This window comes from Falco punctatus (assembly GCF_963210335.1).
Source record: "Falco punctatus genome assembly, chromosome: 11".
NCBI lineage: Eukaryota > Metazoa > Chordata > Aves > Falconiformes > Falconidae > Falco > Falco punctatus.
Window position 1 is genome coordinate 29372462 of NC_137591.1, and position 20654 is coordinate 29393115.

General features: G+C 41.1%; 1 protein-coding gene across 8 annotated transcripts in view; it reads right to left on the bottom strand.

Moving 5' to 3' along the window:
* Positions 1 to 20445, bottom strand: part of RALGPS2 (Ral GEF with PH domain and SH3 binding motif 2) — a 135938-nt gene extending 115493 nt beyond the window's left edge. For 2 of the 8 annotated variants that reach the window (XM_080406595.1, XM_080406588.1), the window contains exons 1-2: positions 19763 to 20056; positions 12872 to 12967 (exon numbers count right to left, since the gene is read on the bottom strand). The gene's annotated coding sequence lies outside the window, so the exon portion shown is untranslated. Of the gene's footprint in view, positions 1 to 12871; positions 12968 to 19474; positions 19741 to 19762; positions 20057 to 20313 lie in introns of those variants that run through there. The other 6 variants (XM_080406592.1, XM_080406591.1, XM_080406590.1 and 3 more) reach the window with 6 other exon arrangements.
* Positions 20446 to 20654: the final 209 nt, after the last annotated feature.

The following is a 20654-nucleotide window of genomic DNA, read 5'->3' on the forward strand; positions in this document are numbered from 1 at the left end:
CCACACCAAAACAAAAACCAACACACACAAAAGCCCCACAACTAAGCAGAAAGTCAGCAAGGAACAGGTGACAGGACAAAGAATGTTCATCCAACTATAAAAGAAAACTTCATCAAGTCAAACCAAACTGCACTTTCCAAACTATATTCTTCCTTTTTACACTTGACCTACTGAAACAAACCAACTACGTTACTACCCTATAAGAATATAGTATGTACACAGCAATAATAAAAATTAAAGCCACGTTAACACATACTTTAATTCAGTTTTCAGTAAGCATGATAATATTAAAAGGTAATGTAGAGACAGAAAAGCTGATAAAAATAGAAACTTCCACAACAGAGATAAATAAAAGCTCAAGCAACTTAATATAACCCCATCCTCCTGCAGGAAATTTATCACTGAAGATAATCAAATCCCAGATCTAAAATTTCACATACTACGAAATCTCCAGTCAGACATATGAATCTTGGCAAAGCATTTGATAAGCTGCCACTAGTGAAGCCTGAGATAAGAGACACTAGAAGGTGACATGCATGGGGTAGAGACATGACAAAAACAGAGATCGAGGAATTAGAGTAGCAAGAGTTTAATAACAGTTATTAAATATGCAACACCAGTACAAATATTAGAAACAAACCATTTGGAAATACAGGAAAACACAGGACAAATAAAACTATCTGATGGACAGAAGAATGAAAAATGAAAGTCAATCATTAAAGGATTATTTGGGCTGATCCCTGTAAAACTTCTGCCGTGAATTTCAGCACATCAGTTGGAAGTGACTGCCAGTACTGTAAGCATGAAGTAGCCACCTGAGATCAAGATATTTGCATTAGTTACGAACAAATACTACCTGCAAGACATTTCAAGAGACTAGAATGCTGTACTCTATGCAGTTCTGGTCACCTGGCTTCCAAAAGATTTTTGAACAAAATATATGCAGAGAAGGGCTTCCAGGTTCTCTGAAGACTCCACTGCAGAAGTGGAAACCAGGAGACCTCAGCTTGCTTATGCCGACAAACTGAAATTTGCACGAAACACTTGCCATGTTTAAATATCAGAAGAACAAACCAGAAGTATGAATACGATGTAAAATTATGCTCAAAAGCAGAATACAGCAATTGGGTTCTTGAACAGTTTCCAGAAAACAGTACTTCAAGCAAAAAAACATAGCTGCTTAAATTGATACTGGACTCCTTCCTGAAAAGAAATTGTGTCATATAGTACCTGCATCAGCAGTATAGCTAACCTGGTACACAGACTCCTTTTTTTCATTGGTTTTATTAATCCTGCTGCAAACTCAAAGCCCTTCTATACTCATGGAACTCAACCACTCAAAGTTATGTCACACATCCACTCTTTCCCTAAGCATCTGTTGCACAACAGTCTCAGTAGTATCAGCTATTTAAGTTCCAAGACAGATGAAGTAAGAATCCACAGAACAGCAACAAATGGAACACACAAAACAAAACTATTAGGTTTGACAGTGAAGTTTAAAATAATAATAAAAAAATATATAAAAGCTTCATTTAAATATGGTCCTTAATTTAGATTCTCTCCTCTTACCCTAGAAAAGGCTTTACCTGGATAAACAATTAAGTGAAATTATTATTCTTTTTTTTAAGATTGCGTTACCCACTGAGCATTTTCACAATCATGTGTGTGCTTGCATTCTGAACAATAAAATAATCTTATTTCTGCTTTTACGCACCTCATTCTCTGACTTTGGGGGCTGAGGGGAGAGAAAAGAAAGAGAGGTAATGTTGAGGTAATGCATAGTCAGGCTCTGCCTCATTCATATCTTACTCAGTTTCCAGCTACCAAGAACCCTTCTTTGTGGTGCTCCAGTACCCAGTGCTCTCCTTTTTAATCTCAAGGCCTGGTACAACTCGTAGCTTAGTTTTCCTCAGATGAGATAAAAACCCTCAAAAATCCAAGAGAATATCCTTCTCCAGGGCACAAGCTACTTGTTTACCAAATCCTATTACAAAAAATGAAACTATTAGCTCAGTTTGTCATCCACTTGCAACAACAGCAAAGAAGTTTTAGCCTAAAATGAAAGGTTTTTAAAATGAGTTACACACAAATAGGAAGGAGATCCTTACCGTTCTCACTTCAACCATTCAAAAGCCAGCTATGCTCAGTGGACTGACTCATAGCCCAGAGTTAAGTAGTGGATACTGTAACACAAGCACTTTTTTAGCACTAGCATTGGTACACAGCTGCAAGCAGTAGCAGACCCTGGCCCTGACACCAAGCAGGCATGAATCAAGCTGAAAGAAAATATTATTGCAGGCAACAAATGGAATAAGCCAAAAATGTGAACATGTGTACATGCTATTTAAGTTTTGCCTGGGGTTGTAAGAGGTTCGGTTTTTTCTAACAAAAGGTCTCTCAACCAGAGTTTGAGCATTAAAAGGCAAAATGTAGGTTCACAAAGTAACCAACCACACAAGAACTTAAAAATTGTTTCTGTTCACATACTGCTTACAAATTATCAGGTTCCCAGAGTTTCTTTCTTCAGAGATCGCCTACAAGCTTCTATTCTGTTTTGTAGTTCTTTGGAAACAACACTGTACAGCAGAACGTTTTATTCCTTTGGATCTGGCTATTATTTTACAATTGCTGTTAGAACAGACAACATTTGAAGTTACTATGCACAGTTTGTTTTTCCTCCCATACGCCAAAAGGGTAAGCATTAGAGAACCAAATTATTTTAGTAAAGAAAGCACATTAAGTATAATAAGGTCTTGCCCTCCTCTGTCTCCTTCTCCAGAATTCAAGCCTACCAACAGTTCAGCCTGTTTGAGCAGCATTTCTTCAAATAGCTGAACAAGAAATCCAGGCTTGCTCTGTCAGGAACCGGAGGAGGAACCTACTCACTCCAAACACACAAAACAGGAGAAAACATAACCTAGAGACATTTTTGAAAAACAGGACCTAGTGCTATTTATCTCCATGAATAAGCAGTAAAAGAGGGTAAAGAAAATAAACAGAAATTCTTTAAATTACAACCAGATACTTTTAATTAATTGGGCAGTTCTAGAAGATTATAACCTTTCCAAAATCGGCTTTTTCAAGTCCCCCACCACATGGCCATGTCTCTATCAGTTTTGTTTGCAAACAAGAGGAGTAGTAAATTATTAATATCATGTTGATTAACTGATGCTGAATTTGCAAAATATTTTTGTTATGGGTTACATGTGCAGGCATGATACCAGTGGAACTAACAAAGCCAGAATACACCCATGGGCAACGTTCTGAAGAGCATGCAATAGCTGAGCACTGAAAGCTGCTAGCACGAACTGCGGGATCCAAATAATCTTTTCAGAGGTACTCGGATCCACAGTTTTGCTGCATTTCTGGATAATGCAAGAGACACACGGACAGGGAAGAATTATTATAGACTGAGCATCAGCAAAAGTATCACAACGCACTCACTATGAAAAGTTTCTAGACGCTGTCTGTTTTACTCTTAGTTTCAAGTTTTTTCAGTTATTTTTTTATTTTAAAATCGGGCAACACTAAGAATTCCAGCCAAGGACAAACTTGAAGAAAATCATTATAACAATCTATAAATGGACACATGAGCACGGCATACCTTCTCTCAGAATAGAAAAAGTACTTCACAAGAAGGAGATTTGGAAAAAATATTTAAATAGAATTTTATGTGCAACTGCACACTTGCAAGTTCTGAAATAGATGACAACTGACAGCATGAGCCTTGTTACTGTCAATAGGCTACAGGAACTCTGTCACCAACAATCACCGCAACCCAGATGCCAAAAGCACATATAAGAAAAAACAGGCATGAAAACTGAGACTGAGGATCTAGACTGGATATTCTGTGTAAACCTACATATCACATGCGGATATGAAGAAAACTCAAATATCCATGCAAGTCATTGCATAAGCTTCTATAGGCATTAAGTGCTAGAATCAAAACTGTGAACAGCCAAATACAAAACAAGATGACCAAACCATCCTAGGAGGGATTTTTAACAAGTGAGAGATGACAACGTACTCACTGTTGCTGAGTAACAGCCTCCAAATCCACAGAATTAAAGACTCAGTACATACACCTGCCTCAAATGCACACTTTCTCTGTGCAGTAAGACAAAAAAGATTTACTTTTAGGGAAAAGGCAGCAGAACTCCTCCTTCCTGAAGGAGGAAGTCAGGCATTCGATGTCAGAGAAAATACCATGAGAGATTATTTTACCATATTTTTTGTAAAGCCATTAATAAACAATGAGGATCTTTCTTGAACAAGACACACCACCTTCGTCGGGTTTAAAATGTAGCTTTCAGAGAGGTGGGTACAGTATTTATCAATAAAACCTGTGGTGCCAACATTTCAATTATGTTCTCTATAATTATTCTTTTTTTAACATCATGCATTGATGTGGAAGTTAGTACCATTTCTATAGCAACGGTGCAAACAGCGAAAAAATCCAAAACTAACAGCCTATAAATTGCCTATATTTGGTACAGTGACTTATGTGGAACTACAATAGGCATTTGGCGAAGAGAGCTGGATTTTCTGACTGTGCCACTATCCCCTGCATTCCTTTATGAAAGTATGTCAAGCTCAGAGTATCCAACTTCTACAAGTAAACAATACATAAATCAGTTATCCATCCAAGCATTCACATCTTTCCCACATTTCTAACTCCCTTTGGAAGAACATCAGTAAATCAGGCAACTAACGAGACAGCAGGTAAAGACCCAAATAACAACAGTGTAATATTAAATATTTTTCTTAACCCAAGACCAGTCAGTAACTGCTGACCATCAAAGCACCTACCTTATAAATAAATCATGATACAGAAAGTGAGCAAACCCAAATTCATTCACACAAATCCATGATTTCAACAAACCAAATGCATGTTGGAACCTTGTTTTAAATGTTCAAGAATGACCAGATAAATCCATGGAGGATTTGTCAGCTGGCCCAACCAGATGTCAACAACCTACTCCAAATGCCTGAAATTGGAGACCAAGCATATGTTTGCTTCAACCAAAATAATTTAGAGTGAACATTTTCATGAAGGAGGATAGTGGATTTTTAAGCAGGTATCATTTTTTTCTTGTTATCAAAACAGAAATTGACAGTAGATTGCAGGGAAATCTTGTCTCTTTAGATACCCAAGGCAGACATATATTTGGAGGCCTGAAATTCCGGTATACCACCTTACCACTTCTCTGCACTAACAACAACAGTTGAATCTGCAGAAAAACTAAATGCAACTTCGGGTAAATGGACAGTATAAATGAGAGCCCTGCTGGAGCTATTTCTAAGCCATCTATCGACATTATTGATGAAAGGATCTGCTCTAAAGAAGGAATGACATAATAAATATCCACAGAGTTTGCAGAACTTGTATAACTGATGTAGAATACAGTATTTTCCAGAAGACATCAAAAAGATACTGAGAGGTAGCATAAGCATTAATTTGAAGAGCATAGCTGGCAAAGCACGAGAACCAACTAAGCAAAAACATTTGTATACCTCCAATGGTAGTGAAGACAAGCCTCAAAATCTTGTTACAAAACAGGGAAAAAGAAACTGCAGGGGCAAAGTTAATGGTAAAGTTCTTTCCAGCACACATGACAAGTTTAACCAGGAACCAAGGAAATCAAGTAATTTCTCAAATTACTTTCTAAGGAGGTAGTTAAGCTATTCTGCTTGAGAGCCATGCTTCAAATGAGGAACGTAAAAATCATTAACTGCTGAAGAGGTGCACATATCCTTTAGCTCTACACTGGATTTAGTGGCAATATGATCAGCAAACCAGGAAAAGAGAACACAAACCTGGACATAGTTTACTGGCATTAAAGAAGTAAAGGCACAAGATGAACACATACACACAACGTTGATGGGCCTGCCTGGTTTGACAGACATAGAAAGGCTGCAGACACTTAAGCCAAGTGAGAACAGTTAAATATGTTCAAAGTAGGGGCAAGAGTTTTCTTCCAGATCTCACAGAAAGCATGGGGAATCCTGCAATTTTTATATGCCTTTAAGAGCGTGGCAACTGCTGAAAGAACAGCAGCATTTGCTGGTCTTTTCAGTATTTGCGAGTCAAGTGCAGCTCGTTCACCCCGCATACAAAGATTCCAGTATGCCTTCGATACAGTCTGTCAAACAGGATTTTTAAGATTATTCCAGCACTATGAACTCAACACAGTAAGTTCACAAGTGAAATCCTATCCAAATTCTACTTGGATATTTGAGATATTCAGAGGATGACTGGATAGTTGTTACTCAAACATATCCCTCAGCTTATGAAATGCAGCTGTGTCCACTTCTGCCAAATCAATGGATGCATGCATTAAAAATTACATGCAAGCTGAAAACTTGGGTCCAAGAGCAAAGACAAAAGAGAGAACCTGTACTCAACATAGTTTTGACAGGAATTTGGAGGAGAATGGCGTTTTGAATGTAAATCTGTTTTACAGCAGATAACACTATTTCTTCTTAAGGAAATCATGCAGTTTAACAGTTTATGTAACTAAAAAGAAAGTTATATTCATCTTTGTGTTAATCTTTTAACTGATAAAAAGTAAATGCAGAATGCTGTAATGCAAGGAAGTCCACACCATGACACGGCAGGATGTCACAATTAGGAATGCAAAAACCACTATTGTGTGACTATTCAGTGATGTTAACAGTATCTTTAAAAAGCACACAGACTAGCACCTTCCAAAAAAATCCACTATAAACTGCTACTTCAGTTACTAGTACTAACAGCTGAAATCTCTGCTCTTAGCACACTAATTAGAAAATTCTTTGCTTTCCTTTCTAGGATCACCAAAATTACCACAGTGCTATAACAAAGGGGTAGTGCAGATCTTGAGAAAAATCACAATTAGAACAAAAGCAAAGATCCTTGGATCCTAACACACCTACCAGGTAAGCTTATCTGTTCTCTAGCAACTTCTGGCAGGAAACCTTGCAAGAGTTCTGCCCTAAATTTTGCACAACAATCTTTTGCCCCCCTTCTGCAGAGAGAAGGAATCTTCTGGCCCAAACTGGCTTACTCTCAAGCAACGGAGATTATCCATATAGGACAAACCAATGAAAGCTAATTCTTCACCTCATCTAAATGAAAGCACAACACTTCTTTGAGGCTCTGTCAAGCCCTGTATTGCTGTCTTACGAGTTTTAGTAAAAAAAATAAAAAATAAATTCAGCCACCCAAATAAATACACAGCTTGGCCAAGATGACCATTTTTGCCATCATGCAAGATCCACCTTCAGTAGGAAGAAAACCACTAGGAAAGGCCATGACTAACACAGAGAACCAAAAGGTTCTGAGGAACAGTTTCTCAGTATCTGGAACCAGTAGCCTAAGTTACAACTTGTACAAGGATTTGATACTGCTTCATCGTTACATCATTACTGACATTAAACTGTCCTTGTTGTACAAGGAAATCCATCAATATAAGAAATATAAATGGACACTGCACACCAAACCGTGAGTAGCCTTGTTTGATTTGACAGAAGAGCCCCACAAAGAGAAAACTGTGCAGGGAAACAGACTGAGTTGGGAGAGCTGCACAGGGAACCCAAGCTGCCAGCCAGACATTTCGTTGCCCTGCAGAGGCAGAGCAGAGCCCGTGGGCTGGCCAGCTGGAGAACCTCGTCCTGCAGAATCATGTACTTTTGAAAATTCTGCAACATTTAAGCACTTTTAATGCCCTATTATTCTGAGTTTAAGACAAATTACCTTAACACTGCAATTATTGTGGCAAGGACTGAATTTGATTCCCAGTTCAGAAATCATATAAATTTGCAATTCCAGAAGACATTATTAGTAGAACTATTTGGAAATACTGCAATATAAAGTATTCTAATGTCTCTTGTATGTCATCAAATAAACTGTTTGCCATGCCCTGAGCAACAGTATGGACTAGACGACCCTCAGGTGTCCTCCCTAAAGTGTTCTGATTCTCTAAAGAAAACACCAAAGCATTAATGATCTAACTAGAAGCATGTAGGTTCAGAAAAAGGTATATCCAAATATACTGACCAAGCATAATCAAACTACACAATCTACTTCATTTCTCATCTCACACATCTCATGATTATGTGAATTTTTACATTTATTTTTTAGATTCCAAAAAGAGTGGATAAACTTTATTTAAGAAATCTTGAGGTCTGTTTGAACATGTTGGTACCTCCCCTTATCTCCTTCTAGGAAGATCTGGTAAAATTTGGCTTCAAGCCTCCAAAACATTCTACTTCATAATAAATACAAAGATGATCTCAAAAAAAGTCACAGGAAGATATTTTTAAATGCATCACTTCAAGTAATCAACTTGTGGCATGACTATGTTCTCCTAGCTAGGAAAAGCAGCACTACAATGGATACTCAGATAGCCCAGACAAAGATGTTATTCATGTGGCCTCTCCCCTCAAACATTAAGGAGCACCACAGGTTGATCACAGTCCATTTTGTCCTTCCTGAAAAAACATTATAGAGAAAAGCAAGACTCCCAAACATACATACACAGGTTCAGAGGTGAGAAATCCCATGGACCCCAGAACGAGAAATAAAACCTACTGACGAGGGAAGGCCATAATCCAGGAACAAGAAAGAAAAGCTGCGACCTCTCATGCTGTGAGCTAGACCCATAAGCAAATAACAGCAAATCAGATGGGTATCATGGAGGGACACACAAGCCCTATCCAGGCCCACTTCTCCTAACCCTGATATGTGTTTGACCCAAGTTTTCACTGTGTTTTGATACTTGGTGATACCGCAGCACTCCACTATGAGTGATTCGACTGCTACTGCCCATGAGGATTTGGAAAATCTGAACTACAAATAATTTGGTCAGAGATGAATTTTTCTACAGTTTAAAAAATAGATATTATAACTAAATAAATACATGTCTTTCAGTGTTGTCACAAAGCCAAGATTATTCATATCAGTGAATTATTTTTTTAATAAAAACCAAACAACACACAAATTAGTAACTCATTTCCTCATTCTACACTACCAGGATCTGAGTTGCCTCTTGCCTGCTAAATGAATGGCCAAAAGCAACAGTACCTCAGCTGCACTTTGAAAATACTTTGATTTTTTTTTTTAGTTAGTTTCATGTTCCAACTTGCCAAGCTGGAAGGCTCATTTTGGTCATGAATGTTATTTAAACATAAATGAGAGCCCACCACATCATAAATACAGTATTGGTACCTTACTGTTGAAATACCACTGAAGTCATGCCACAACAGGGTTAGCGAGGTTTTGGCAGGTGGCATACTTTTGAAACAGCTTTATCACTTAAAAGCTAAGGCATTTTAATGAGCTACACAAACTTTTCTTCCACTGCCTCCAAGACAACAAAGAAAAACAACCTCAGCAAAAACAGCAAACACAGCTACCAATTTAAATGCAATATTCATATAGTGATTTACAGGATCTTTCCAATCTAAGAATCTGGTTGGGTTTTTTTCACAAACAACAGAATAGCATTTTCCAGCCGAGTTGCATGTGGCTAATAAACACCGTAAATCTGACAAAGCTATCAACTAGCAGGCAGCAGCGCTGTTCTACGACAGAGACTGCTGCATAAGCCAGCTCCCTCACTGAGGAATGAAGCAAACAACATCAATTCTCTCTGGGGCACAACTGCATGCTCTATCCAGCCCCAACCCCCAAAAAGAACACAATTCACAAATGGCACCTCCAGCTTAGGCAAGACCCCTTTTTCTCTTCTGAGATATGTTTTTTTATTTTGAGGGTTGTTACATTAAAAAAACATCGGCCTCCTCTGCATTAGAAGTGATGCCAAATATGAATTCCCAAAAATTGCAGTTTTCTTCTTGTAAGAAAGCACTTTTACCAACACTCAGAGAATCATAAACACAGAAAAAGCCACAATGCAATGCTGATCGGCTAGTCTAATGACAAGATCATAGAAACACACCATATTGCCCTAGGGAAAAAAAAGATATCAGATTCCATTAATGACCTGGAATGTAATAGGGAAAGATGACACCAGCAACAAGAACTTAAGTTGCTAAAGCCCATCACTTCTCCTCATCTTCCCTACCTCACTCTGACAAGTAAAATCAAGAAGATATCTATGACATTCAGTACCAGTCTACACAGCAATCTGACACCTAAAAGCAACACAGAAACTCCAGCACATCCCAAGACAGCAAGGGAAGCCTTTTTTCCTGCTCCCTGAAGAGATGTCACTTCTGTCCGTGTCCTTTAACTCCATTACTGCCCAATTCTGTTTTCCACTTAAGACTATCACTTCATAGAAAGAGGGGAAGAAAAAGAATGTTAAACCATGGAAAAATTTTTTCTGTGATGAAAATAAGAGCTAGCTTTTCCTAAAAGAATAGGTACAGCTGACATAATTAAAGCTCTCAACTTTTCTAGAATATACCTTTGTTTACAAATAAATGAGGGATTTAAAGTTTTGTAGGTGCAACAGCTTAGCAAAACATCTTTCACACTAGCTACTTGCATTATTTATCAAACAAGCTTCCCTTTTTAGCAGTATCACTTAACACAGGCTAACTGGATTTCTGTGTCTATCTAACTTAGCATAACACAAATACAACACACCTCTGAGTTACATTACTACATAGATACGCACAACAGATTTCACGTTTTCCTAAGCTATCCTTTATAAAAAGCTTTTTGGCCTCAGCAATACCCTTTCAATTAATGTCTTCATTACCTTTTAAGATATGAAATTCAGATCAATAATTACTTCTCAGCAAAGCTGTGTCAGCCCCAAATCATTAGCACATATACCTTTGATACTCTAAGTCTAGATTTGTTTAAGAAGTCATACCCATTTTGCACATACTCTTTGGACTTACAACAAGCATGTGCTGTAAGTGCACAACCCTGCTTCCACACCCACAGGTGTTTCAGTTTTCAACTATAAATTCATCAAATAGAACAGGAAAGGCACACCATTTCACAGGACAAAAAAAAAACCCAACAAATTTTTAGTAAGCTCCTCTGGATGCCCTGGCATAACATCACCTTAAATATTTTTAAAACTTTCCACTGTACATATAAAAAATAATTTGGGATCATGTAACAATAAATACATGGATACTTCTATTCCCTCTCCTAATCACACAGCATTTGTTACCGAAAGGAGAAGAAACTAAAGGAGTTCTGATTGCTGGAATTTTTAGACGTCTCTAACAAACCAAAATACCTGAATGCTAGCTTATACACAGATTTGTATGAATACTTCTTTTAAGAGAAGTTAAATTACCTTATCTGAAATATGAACTAAGTCCTAACGAAGAAGACTCTCCACAACTAAGCTGCAGAAAAGAGTCAAGATTAACTTTTCAGAAGTATTAAACACAAGTCAAAGCATGAAATACCGTTTGAGTTCTGTCGTCACACAGACCCTACCCACATTAAAAAAAAAAAGTCAGCAAGTTGATTAAGCGCAAGGGCAAGCCATTACATGCAGACATTGAGGAAGTGCTATCTGAAAGCAGGTCTTGAAGCACACTATCTGCTTATGAATAGAAATGCTGTTCTTCAAAGGTAAAGAAATACTGTACCTCAAAAGCTGTTTTTCTACTTCCTTAGTATCACTTTAACATGCCTTCAGCTTTATAAAACAACCTACATCTGGCACCCACCTCAAGTGAAAACAGTTATCAAGCTTGCCTTTTTGTTTGATCTCCTGACTACAATTTGGTTAACAACTTTCTAAAAGTTTGGAGAGAGAAGTATTCTGGGTGGACACTTTGAACACTTTAATAGTTACTGCCAGTATTGCTGAACAACTTCCACAAATAAAGTAACTTTCTGCCAGCATAGTTAGATCTATACACATGTGTTAAAAAAACAAAACCAAAAAAACCCCCAACCACCAAAGAATCACAGTTTCATACTGCAATTAGATTTGGTACTACTGCCTTTGGTACATTTGTTATGAAGACCTTGTCCAGCACAACAAAATACTTGTTTAAAGCACCATTAAAAATTATTACCATGACTGGAAATGCCATAAACTAGGCTGCATCAGAAAGAAAGTTACCATCCACTAGTAAGGAGAAAAGCACTTTTAGCAAGGTGTTATCACCAAGAACATCAAAATCTATTATCAAAGAGTTATCTGACAAAATCTGTTCAAAATAAACTCAAAATAGGCCCAGACTGGGACGAAAAAAACAGAACACCACAAACAAGGACTAGAAGAAATTACGTATCATCAATAGGGCAATCAATCAGCAAAGGGTGGCTAGCCAAGCAACTTTCAAAGAGGGAGCAGCAAAACCATTTCTACTACAGAGGTACGCTTGCTATTATTATATAAATAAAATGGAAACCAGTTGCATTAGAAACGGCACACCTGACACCATCCACGTACGACATATTAAAAAGTAATAATAAAGCCTTATACCTAGGTAATGATTGTTCATCCTCATCCTATCTTAAGGCAGATGTGCAAGGGCCAGGTTTTATCTGCCTGAACAAACATCTCAAGTTTCAGGCTGCTCACTGTTCACCACACTGTCCTCAGAAGCACAGTAGTAGCGTGGCGCAAAGAAGAAATCTTGCTAAGCCTTCAGTAATTTTGCACTCTGAGCTCCAGAAGATACCTGAAGATCCCCTCAGCTGCATGGAAGGACTGAACTCAAGAGATTCTACTCTTTGTATACATTATTCCTTTCCAAAATCCCTGTTGGTATTTATAACCCTCAAGGTTACATAGAAAAGTTTGATCAATACCAAAATTATTTAAAGGTACTTACCAGACAAGTCTGACAACTAACACCCAAACAGATTAGTCAGTCTAAAAGCACTTGACTGTTATTCTAAAAATAAATGAGATAGCTGCCCCTATTCAGGTATACTTACCAATAAAGCACATGGGAAAACTGGCTGGTAATCAAAGACAAGGCTGTTGGCAGAGTGGTCTGGACTTGCTAGCAACGGCAGCACAGTTCAGGCGCCCTTTAACCACAGAGAAAGTCAGTTGTGTGACAGAGCAGGAGAGGAAATACAATGATGATGAGTCATCTGCTTAACCATATGCGTTATCAATACACCTCATTATATTAGAGTTACTAATTAGTGACAGGACAAAACAGTGACGCTTTAATGGGGGAGCTCATAGCCCAATTCTTGGGGCCATTTTTTCTTTTATTGATTTAGCACTTCAAACAATTTATGTGTGCTTAATGTGAAATGTACACCTAAGAAACTATGCGATGCTACCAGCATTCTAACACTTCACACAAGTAAGGCGATTGCAGATGATTTTGAAATCCCCAAAATACCTTACAGGCTTCTGGATTAGCTTTTGCTTGATCAGAGAAACAGCTGTATTACCAGCTTTCCAGTAGCACCACCATCATTCCCAACTCACTCCACCAGCCTATGCTAAAAGGTGCAAACACTTAAGTTTAGCTCTGCGCAAAGGAGTTTCCAGAAATGTCACCAGGATCTTATAATGCCTCAAATATTTCTGCATGAAATCTGAAACTAAGAAGTTTTATCCCAAGTTCCCAGGCTAGCAAACCCAGCTAGGGATTCAGAGCAGAGCTCGTACACTAGTACCAGAAATCAACACTCCACAAGCTCAACTATAACCAAAAGGACTACTGATCCACTTAATTGATTTCAGCTGATTTATGGGAACTCTTGATTTTGTACTTGCCAGTCATCTCCACCATTAATTGCTTTTGTTCATTCTTTTCTCTAACATGACATCAGCACAAGATTTTGTATGGCTGAAAAATAAAGTCAATAAATAAGCTGCCTCACTGCATGTGGGGTCACAACCTAACTCAATTACAAACAAATTTAGTCACAGCTGTGGAGGACCCCAATGTTATCAACCCAGTAACAAGAGAAATTGGAAGATTAAACAAACAACTTGGTGCTAAAACAAGTGAACTAGAAACACAACCTTTTAAAGAGTTTATAAATTTGAGTTTGACGTGGAACTAAGTCACAGCTCCACCTGTGCTTACAGGTCTATTCAGGTACAAATTCAGACACGAAGCTTACAAAGAAACAAAAAATATCAGTAAACAGACTTTCAGATTTTTATTGGAGGCTTTTGCCTGCCTAGACATTAATCTGAAAAGGTTGTATCACAGCAGAAAGAACTCTGTACTAGTCCTGTTTATTCACTTACTGGTCCAACTCCAGTCACTCTAAATGAAAATGTAATACCATAGTTTAGACAATTATCCCAAACCCTGGGCACCTTAATCATGTGATAAAAGCAATCCAATTTACAAACTGCATTAAGATCACTTTTTCAGGATCTCTGCCAGTTTTATCTAGCCACCATTATCCAAGAAATACACCTCTGACTTGAAAAAAAGATCAATATTCTTCTTCCCTAGTTCGATCAATCTGAGCCTGTCTCAATGAGGAAAGCAAATTCCATACCCTCAAAGTTGTCCCTTAATGAATAATGAGGGAGGCACAAATCAAACAGCTTTTAATGCCACATTACTACAACAATGATCAGAGAGTTGATAGCCAGTCCTTGGTCACTTCAAACTTAATTGATTGCTGCCAATACCACAGCACCATTAAAGAGAAAAAGAGGTAACACATACATATCCCATAGTATCAGTGCCACAGAGTCCTACTGAGACAGCTCCAAAGCAAGCAAAGCCTTCTGCATCCCATTTTGCCTCCAAATCGCTTTAAATTGGAGTTACAGCATGAAAACTAGCGTTATCTCAAGCTTCTTTGCAACACCTATTACACATTTCTTCTCTGCCACTCTGAGTGCTTCAGCCCCCGGACAGCCTACGGACATACAGCACAAGCAGTGTAAATGAGGAGATTCACAAGCTCCAACAAATTACTAAATGGGGCCAACCACTTTTCGGCAGGGGATCCTATAGCAAGCTTAACAACTGGTCTCCCTCTCTGACATTTCTGCTTTTCTTTCTTCCTTAACTGACCCAGGCTCTCCCCAAGTGATATTTCATTCCTTGCACTATGAGCTACTGCAATGATCTAAAACCAATGGGAGGAGGAAGGGCACAGGCAACTTCCAGCCAAATTCTAGTCAGCTCTAGTCAGGTGAGGAGATCTCAATCTTCTAGTCAAAGATTTAAAAAACTGATTTTACTGCTTCAATATCATTGCTAAGAACAACAACTAATAAACTCAAGTCACCAGAGGGCACTAACACGTCTACCTAATGGCAAATGCACTCCTTCAATCAGGAAGGCTGATAATTACATCCACATCATCATGTATATTTTATCTCGATTGAACTTCAGCCAGCTTGTTCTAATCCATGTTCAAATCTCAACTACATGCTGATGAGGCACTGAGCTACATCAACTGTTGTGGTCACACTTACAATATATGGGGAAGACTTACAGTCTCCCCAGACAGACCAGAGAAAACAGGGCAGGCACATGCATCTCCCAGTTCACTTGCAATCTAATACTGCCTATGAGATGTATTCGTATGTATACATATAAACGTAATTCTGAAACAAGCATGGAGAAGAGGTCACAAGTTCGACACCTCAAAGAAACAGAATAAATTACTACACTTACAAGTTTGCACCAAGATGAATCCTACCATAGCGGACTGCAAGCAATACCTGCCTCCAAGAGAAAAAAGGGGAGGGCTTCCATTTAACCACCAAACAGCAACAGATGCATTGCTCTCTCAAATTTGGCATCAAGTCAACTGCTATGTTACATGCTTAATCTTTAACAAAGGAGGCTGCTCTTTACCACTGAGAAATAAGCAGGTTTTTAAATCACAAAAATGATGCATAAGAGGGGCTGACAAGAGCGTTTCTTGATATTCTGACCAAGCAGCTCTTGAGCCTCTCTGTTTCAGGCACTGCAGCACAGCCAGAGATTTTCTGGGGCAGGAAACCTTGACTTGTTGATGTGCTTGATACAGTCACAAAGAGCCAAAACGCAGCCTGACTGGTACAGCCCTATGGAAACGAGGGCAAAGCTGCCAGGACCTGCAAGGTACGCAGCTTCTTTTTTCCCCAGCATTACTGCCCTGCAGTTCTACCTACACACTGTTGTTCTCATAGTCAGGACTATAAGACAACACAGACAGGGGAAGGAAAAGGTAATCCTATCCTCACTTACAGCAAGGCACACAATAAGCATGGATGTCATCGCTTCTCTACGCTGAAGTTAGAGCCATGGAAAAAGTTACACTGAAAATAAAGCTGGGGCAGCAAGGATTCTGAGACCATACTCAAGGCATCTCCTTGAGTTCAAGGAAGACACTTTGTGCCACATGACAGCCTACAACCCACCTGGAAGCCTGTAAAGAGTTCTGAAAAGACCAGCTGTGGGCGTACTAGAGAGCAGCACACCTCACAACAGTCAACTCAAGAGAGTAATCTTTTATGCATGTCAGGAACACTGTATTTTAAAATACTTAGTACTGGTCCACTAGATTTCCCAGGTTTTTTTATTTTGCTATACTTAAGATTCAGTGAACAGGTCAGTTTTTGTAAACAAACTGCTCTATGAACTGAAGCACAGACAGGAGATTCCACCTTCCTCAGCCATCATCATCATGCTGACTTTTGAAAGTCACAGCAAGAAGCTCCTACGTTCAGAACATATCCTGCTGCTGAATACATCCTCCCATTCTGCAACTTTGGGCCACCCTCTCCTTTCCCTGCCACCACCACCACCTTCTCTGCTTTATACAGCTCCTCCAGACTGCACAAAGCTGCTGCCACCAGCTTAGCCCAGTGACTACTGCTGCAGCAGCAGGGTTGCAAGCTCTCTACCTGACACCCCACATCTGCGTTGCTCAAGCTCTGATTTCTGATGTCGTGTTTCTGCTCAGCAGACTACTGGGTGGTACCACCTTGCCCACGAGAAGGACTCCAATGCCATTTTTCCTGGAGTCCTATAAGGCCTTTAAGGATCTTTGTAAAGTAAAAAGAGTTGCAGTCACACATCCACGTGTTCTAGGGGACTAACCATACAGAACATCTACTTAAAACACTCAACTGTAACATTACGACTCTCACTTCAGCAGTCTTTTAAGTTGATTAGTTCATAAATAGACAAAACATGAAGCCCACAAAGCTTCTGTTCATGCAATAAATATTACAAATGCAAAACTTAAAAGATGATTTCTACTGCAGCAGTTCCGGGTATTTAAATGTAAAGGTTATGAAAATAAATGTTTACTCATTATTTTGAAAATGCATTTTTAAGTACCTTTTCTAACACGGGCTGTAAACCACTTGACTCAGAAATATACCATGCCTTTGATGTCTTATACTTTGACAAAAATTCAACCAATTACACTCCCCACCCCTAAAGGAAGTTTTCAACTCAGCTTTATTTATTGAATAAAAGGAGGAATTGAAATGACTCAGCTCAAAGCAAATACAAAGGAAAAGATTAATCCCTAACCTCAATGAAGAAAAAAAAATTGGGGGGGGAACTGTTTTAACATCGAGCTGTGTCCTCATAAATTCAAATCTTTTATTATTCAAAGACTTGTCAAGCAGAACATTAGCACACTAAGACTTTTATTAGCTTTCTGAACTGTTAAAAGACATTTATTACAAACCACAGAGAATTTAAAATCAAAGTTTACACAAGTAACTGAAGTTAAAAAGTTAGCCCTGTATCTTCATTCTTCACTGGTGCTGCACACCATCAAGAACAATAAAATATCTAAACATTGGGATTTTCAGTCTACACAGTCACTAGCAAGATACAGGTGTGCAAGGAAAAAATCTCTCCAAAACCTCTGCGAAGGCAGGTTTCAGAAAAAAAACCAAACCCACAAACTGACAGCAAACAGGATAGCTTCATGAAAAGGTTTGGGGAGTTGGGGGTGTCCCTCCATTAAACTGAGGAATCAAACATTTCTCAGCAAAATCCAGTCCTGCCCTTTTGCTGGCTGAGGCCAGGATTTGCTCCTGCTCCCCAACACAACTCATCCACAAAGGCTACAAATTACAAGGTAGAATATTTCACCAGTGGGGTAACAGACTCCAAGCAGCTGCTGTGAATTTTCCACGTGTATTTGCAAGTTACTGCTCATACCTACCTCAGACATGCCACATTAACATTTCAGTGCAGAATACACCTCCAGCCTTGCTGGGAGGAATATTTAATTTCAGACTGGCAGGAGTGCTTCTTTACATCAGTCCAAACGCTAAGTACAGATGTCACCAGAGGGCACTCTTTCAATTCAAGTGACCTAGCTTTAGCAAACTTCTGAGCAAAACTGCAGACAATCCACATGCAGGGATGCAGAGGCTGTGCAAAGCAGTAATAGTTTTCCCTTAAAAACAAACAAACAAAACCATGAAACATGAAAAAAATTTCATTATTTATCCCAGAAACGTGAAATGTTTTTCAGAGTAACCAGAGGCACTGCTAGTAAAGAACACAAGCAATTACCAACTTCTGTACTATGTTACACTGTGGTACCAATTCACTCAAGCAGCTTTGGCACCCATGTGGATCATGTTTATTTACAGCAGCAGAGCCTAAGCCAGTACAGCTCATATAGAAGCGCCTACGGAAATCCTCTGGCTGTATTATCACAGATACTAAACCTTACAGCAAGACATGAAAAAACGCAGCGATGTTGTGAAGAGAAAGCTCTGGGAAACAACGTATTTTTCTACGCCTCACTGTTCTGTATTTGATGTTGTTTAAAAGGGTCACAAATTAAGCTATTATCATGAGGATAATATAAAAGTATCAGCAGTATTCAACCTGTGGTCCATGTGTTATTTCTAATGGCCTGCTGAGACCTAATGAAGATTTTAAAAAAAACAGACTGGTGAGTTGAAGTTCATTAAACAAAGATGTGCACAACCACTAAAAAACACAGTAGGGCTATATACTAAAAAAGGTCACAAACTACAGCTTTATGTAAATAGAAAGTTAAACCCATTTTGCTTTGAAACAAAACATCACCGCAATGCTACTAAAATCAAGTCAGCTGCAGCCAGGCAGCTATAAGAAAATCATCACTGTGCATCCTATGACATTTTCCAGCTTTGAGAGAAACTCCAACACTGGAGGCCTACAAAACATGGATCGCCTGCTTATCCACCTATTCCAGTTGAAAACAAATTGCCTCCATCTCTTCTAGCTACCTCTGATAGCCAAGCCCATTAGTTTAGCATAGGAACAGAAAGGGAGGAGTATAAGACCTGTGCAAAGGCACCTTTTGCCAGCATAGGGATCTTGCACATAGATAAACATACCCACAGAATTTTACAAGGTTGGTAACTGCTATTAAACACACAGGGACAAGTTACTTCAAACTACTACCTATCACCACCACTCATCTCGATTTAAAATATCTCTACAGAACTGTTTTTCCAGCATCTGCTGCCAGGAAAGAAATACGCCAGACATTCCTGATGTCAAATAAACAGCATCTGCTCGCCCACCCTCCAAAGCAGATCCCCGTTTACGGCAAGACAACACGCTCTGGGCGCGCTGAACTCACCCCGTTTTACAGACCGCAAACGCCATGTCGTGCGGCCGGACCCCCCGCCCGCACCCCCCCGTGAGCCCGGACCCAGCGCGGGCCGGAGCGCGGTATCGCCCCGCCGCAGCCGCCAGCCCGCTCCGCCCCGGCCTCCGCCAGGCCCCGCCGCGGCGCAGGGCCCGGGGACCCCCGGGGGAACGCGGCTCTGCCCACCCGCACAACCACCCGCTCGCCCGGGCTGCGGCTGCTCCCGCGGGGCCTCTCCAGACAGCGTCCCGTCCCCCCCGCCCCGAGCCGGGCCACAACCTGCTCTCCGGCCCCTCACGCAGGTAGGGGCGGGGGGGAATAAATGACCGGAGGCGCGCTGCGGGCTCGCTCCACGGCCACGCATCCCTCCATCTTGCAGCGAGGCCGGGGGGCGGCCCGGGCAGCGCCGTCGCCTTACAGGCGCACGCACCGGCGGGGGAGGGGGCGCTGCCGGGCCCCCGGGACTTGGGGGTCGGCGCCGGGGGGGGGACGCACGGCGCACCGTTCCCCGCCGCCCCCCGCGGCGCCCGTGTGAGGAGGCGGGCGACAGGTGGGCGGCGGGGCGCGGGGCGCCGCGAGGAGCCGGCCCGCGGCGGGGTGGCGGGTGGGGGCCGGGACCCTCCCCGGATCTGGGAGGGGACGGCGCGCCTCCAATCCCCGGCCGGCAGCCGCTCCGGGCCCGCCGTGCCAGCCGGGGTTAAGCCTCCCTTCTCTCCTCCTCCTGCGAGCAGCCGGACAATAAGCCCCGCCGCGGCTCCCCGCGGAGGCGGGCGCCGGCCGTGCGGCTCCCTCCTTCTCCTCCTCCTCCTCCCCGCGACAGCCCAGCTCACCTGCGAGAGCGGGGATGGATGAGCGGGGCCGGGCGAGGACGGGGAAGCCGCTCCGGCTGCTGAAGGGGCTGCCGGGCTCCCCGCCGCCCGTGGTGGCTCAGCGCTGCTCGCCGCCTCCGGGCCGCGCTGCTGCGGGGGAGCCGGCGGCGCCGCCACACGCACCCACACACTCACACACACACTTTCTCTCACACACACACTCACACACACGCGGGGGGGGCGGGGGTGCCCGCCGCCACCCGCGCATGCGCACCGAGCCCCGCCTGGCCCGCCTCCTCCCGTGTGGCGGAGCGACACCGCCGGGCGTGCGGGCTGCGCAAGCGCCGCCTCCGCGGTGCGCT